This window comes from Oratosquilla oratoria, chromosome 26, assembly GCF_046742065.1.
Source record: "Oratosquilla oratoria isolate Oo_2021 chromosome 26, ASM4674206v1, whole genome shotgun sequence".
Lineage (NCBI taxonomy): Eukaryota > Metazoa > Arthropoda > Malacostraca > Stomatopoda > Squillidae > Oratosquilla > Oratosquilla oratoria.
The window spans coordinates 2,142,425-2,147,424 of NC_134802.1; the positions used below are offsets into that span (position 1 = coordinate 2,142,425).

General features: G+C 37.1%; 1 protein-coding gene across 4 annotated transcripts in view; it reads right to left on the reverse strand.

Annotated features, from left to right (window-relative positions):
• The window catches only part of LOC143039362 (uncharacterized), a 243,045-nt gene that overhangs the window by 63,547 nt on the left and 174,498 nt on the right, over window positions 1–5,000 (reverse strand). The gene's annotated exons all lie outside the window — the stretch shown is intronic.

Sequence of the window (5,000 nt, forward strand, 5' to 3'; positions counted from 1 at the left end):
ACTGGAACACATAGGAGGAATACGAGGGAACCAACTAAAATGGATGGAGGACTTCCTGACTGGAAGAAAGATGAGAGTAGTACTCAGAGAAAAATATTCAGATTGGAAAGAGGTGATCAGTGGAGTACCGCAAGGATCTGTACTGGCTCCAATAATGTTTGCTATCTATATGATGACGCCAAACTGTTAAGGAAAGTAGAAACTGATAAGGACTGTGAAGCACTGCAAGAAGATCTGAATAGGGTATGGAACTGGAGTCAGAAATGGGAAGTGGATTTTAATACTAAGAAGTGTAGCATAATGGAGTTTGGAAAAAGCAAAAACAGAATATCAAGAAAATATACAATTGGAACCAAGGAAGTAAAGAAAGTAGGATCCGAAAAAGACTTGGGAGTTATTATCAGAAATGACTTGTCCTATGATACACAGATTAACAAAATTGTCGGGGAGACTTACAACTTGCTAAGATCAATAAAAGTGGCTTTTGCTTACCTGGACGAAGACATGATAAAAAAAAATTGGTTACATTGATAAGGCCTAGACTAGAGTATGCGGCAACATTGTGGTCCCCCAGTACCAAAAAGAACATAAAGAAAATAGAAAGAATCCAAAGAGCAGCTACAAAAATGGCACCTGCACTTGCAAACCTATCATACGAGGAGAGATTGGCTAAACTGGAGCTACCGACACTGGAGCAAAGAAGAGAGAGAGGAGACCTACTGACCATCTACAGAATCATGAAAGGCACAGAGATACTTGATAGAGAAGAATTACTAAACTGGGACAAGAGAAACACAAGAGGACATGGAAGGAAATTAAGAAAACATAGCTATAGAAGAGAACTGAAGAAAAACAGTTTTCCACATAGAGATTTAGACACTTGGAACAGACTGGACAATGAAATAGTAAGCGCAAAAACCATTCACGAGTTTAAAAGCAAACTAGACACTGAGAGATACAATGGCGGGACAACACGGGCATGGCTCCCCTTCCCGCAAAATACAACTTGGTAAATACAACTAGGTAAATACACACACACACACACACACACACACACACACACACACACACACACACACACACACACACACACACACACACACACACACACACACACACACACACACACACACATACACACACACACACACACACACACACACACACACACACACACACACACACACACACACACACACACACACACACACACACACACACACACACACACACACACATACACACACATACACACACACACACACACACACACACACACACACACACACAAAGACACACACACACACACACACACACACAATAGAAACACACACACACACACACACACACACACACACACACACACACACACACACACACACACACACACACACACATACACACACACGCACACACGCACACACACACACACACACACACACACACACACACACACACACACACACACACACACACACACACACACACACACACACACACACACACACACACACACACACACACACACACACACACACACACACACACACACACACACACTTTCGTCGGGTGGACGGCGAAGATTGGAGTTCTGAAGAAAAAGTGAAATTTTCGTGGATCTGAACGCAATGGAATTACCATATTGTATTTACAGGGGAGGGGAAAGCTCGTGGTGTAGTGGGAAATTGAAGAAAAAGGAGAAGGGGAGGGATTACTGAGGGAAATGGAAAGAAATGAGGAAGGAGAAGACTTGGTCCAGGAGGCCAGGCGTCTTGTAAACAAGAGAAGGACCGATGATTTTGGTGAAGTGATTCACAAAAATGTAAAGATTAGAAATATAGATAAGAGCAGGACAATGGAAGGTGAGGATAATAATTTCCAGGGATTTAATGAGGGGGGGGGGCGGATACCAACCTCCCTCGATTAGCAACACTAGAGGAAAAACTTGAACAAATGACCGAACATTGGGAGAATAGGTTCGGTAACATAGCAAAGATTGCGCAGAGAGTTGAAAAATTGGAAGAACTAGAGAAGGTGAACAAAATCTTAACTAAAGAAATAGAAGAATTAAAAAGACAGTTAAAAGAAGTAAAAGAGGAGAATGAAGAATTAAAGATGAATGATAAAGACAATAAAGAGGCCATAGCAAAAGAAACACAGGGTTGGAAAAAAATCCAAGAAAACAGTAAAGTTACATTTACTGATATAATCAAATAGCAAATGAAAGAACAAACTGAAGACTCAGTTATTAAAGTGATGAGACAGAAGGAGAATATAGTAAGAGACTTAGCAGATAAAAAGAAATGTATAATTATATTAGGAATGGAAGAGAAACATAACCTAAATAGAACCACAAGAATCAATGAGGAAAAAGAAAAAGTAAGCAGTTTGCTAGAACTAGTTCAGGAAGATGAACCTGAAATCATGAAACAAATTGAAGAGATGTATAGACTCGGAAAGTATAGTACAGATAAGACCAGACCAATTAAGATTAAATTCAGGTCACAAACGACGGCAGAGAATATCTTAGCAAAAACAGGGAAACTAGCAGCAAGTGAACAATATAAAAAGGTATGGATAAAAAGAGAAACGAATAAAGAGGAAAGAGAGGGGGACAAAAGAAAAGACATGAAGCTAAGAAAAAAAACGAGAACAGAACAGTCAGAAAAAGAGAAATTCTATTGGAGAGTAGTGAATATGGAAGTAAGGAAATACGACATACTAGAGAAAAACAAAAGGGAAACAGAGAATACAGTGGAAGTGGCAGGAAACTAAAAGTGTCTTACACAAATATAGATGGATTGATAACAGGATTGAATGAGCTGAATGATTATCTGAAGGAAAAAGAACCAGACATAATAGGAATTGTAGAAACGAAATTAAAAGGTCCACTACCACCCAACAGTGTAGGACATGATACATATAATTATTGGGTTAGAAACAGAGAGACAAAACAAGGGGGTGGAGTTATGTTCCTGACTAAGAAGGATATAAACGTGAGGTGTGTCACATATGGAAAGAATACAGTAGAGATGAGTATGATCGAAGTGGAAGACAGAGATAAGAAGAGCAGAAAGCTTGTGATAAATTATGTGCCTCCAAAAACAGCCTCGTGGGAAGAGAGTGAATATAAAAGTATGTTAGAGGACACAAGGATAACATTAAATAAGATAATGGAAGATGGAGGAAGAATAGTTATGATGGGCGACTTTAATTGCAAAGAAGTCTGCTGGGAAGAGATGACAGTAAAGGGTGGAGACGGCTCATGGGGAAATGTTCTACTCGAGATGATTATTGACCATGCAATGACACAGTGGATACAGGAGAACACTAGGTATAGAAATGAAGAAGAACCATCGAGACTAGACCTAATAATCACATCTGAACCTAGAATAGTGGAAAAGATTGAATATAAAACACCAATAACTAAAAGTAACCACATATAGATTGAACTGGAACTAAATGAGGAAAAATACATGAAAAGAAATGAACAATATAGAAAAGGAAGAATGATGTATGAAAAAACAAACGTTGATCAAATAAGAGAATTCTTTCAAAAAGAAAACCGGGAAGGAATATACAAAGAAGAAACAACAGTGGAAGAGAAATGGAATATTTTGACAAAAATTTATAAAAAAGGAGTGGAAAAGTATGTCCCAAGACAAAAACAAGAAAAAGAATATGTAAAATGCTGGTACAACAAAAGTTGTAGGGAGTTAAAAGACAAAAGAGATAAAGCTTGGACCAAATGGAAGAAACACAAAAGACCTGAAAAATGGAAAATATATACTTGTTATAGAAATGAATATGTACAAGCGTGCAGAGAGGAAAAGAGAAAATATGAAAAAGATGTCATAGAAAAATGTAAAGATCAACCAAAATAATTTTACAGATTTGTAAACAACAAACTGAAAAACAAACAAGATTTGGAGAAATTAAGACAAGGAGGAGTTGAATACACAGAGGAAATAGAAATGGCGGAAATTATGAACAAGCATTTTAGATCAGTGTTTACAAGGGAGAACATACAACCTGAAGAGATCGAATGGAAAGAGAAAGTCCCTCCTATGAAAGAAATAGAAGTAACAAAGAATGGAATATTGAAACACTTGAGTAATCTTGATGTCAGAAAATCGCATGGACCAGATGAAATAGCAAACTGGATTTTGAAAGAATGCAGGAATGAACTGGTCGACAAAATACATAGCATAATAAACAGTTCCTTGAAAGAAGGAAAAGTTCCAAATCATTGGAAAAAAGCAAATATAGTACCTATATATAAAGGGGGAAATAAAGAAGACCCTACCAACTATAGACCAGTCTCTCTAACAAGTACAACAGCAAAAACTTGTGAAAGAATTGTCAAAAGTAGATGGGTAAAATATTTAGAAAAAAAAAACAACGAAAAAAAAACCGTGCTAAATCCAAGGCAATTTGGATTCAGACAAGGACGATCATGCGTCACCAATTTAATATGTTTCTATTCAAGGCTAATAAATATAATACAAGAAAGAGATGTATGGGCTGATTGTGCATTTCTAGACCTAAAAAAGCTTTTGACAAAGTACCACATAAGAAGTTGCTTAAGAAATTAGAAACCGAAGGAGGAATACAGGGCAAACTGCTTAAATGGATGGAAGACTTTTCGCAAGAAAGAAAAATGAGAGTAGTGATAAGAGACAAACACTCAAATTGGGATGAAGTAATAAGTGGTGTTCCACAAGGAACAGTTCTGGCCCCAATAATGTTTGCTATATATATATCAATGATATGGATGAAGAAATTGAAAGTTATATGAGCTTCTTTGCAGATGATGCAAAACTATTAAAAAAAGTGAACACGGAAGAAGATTGTGAATCACTACAGAGTGATCTAAATAAAGTATGGGAATGGAGTAGGAAGTGGGAGATGGAGTTCAATACAAAAAAGTGTAGTATAATGGAATTTGGAAAAAGCAAATAAAGAATAACAGGATCATATAAATTGGGAGAAGAAAGAAT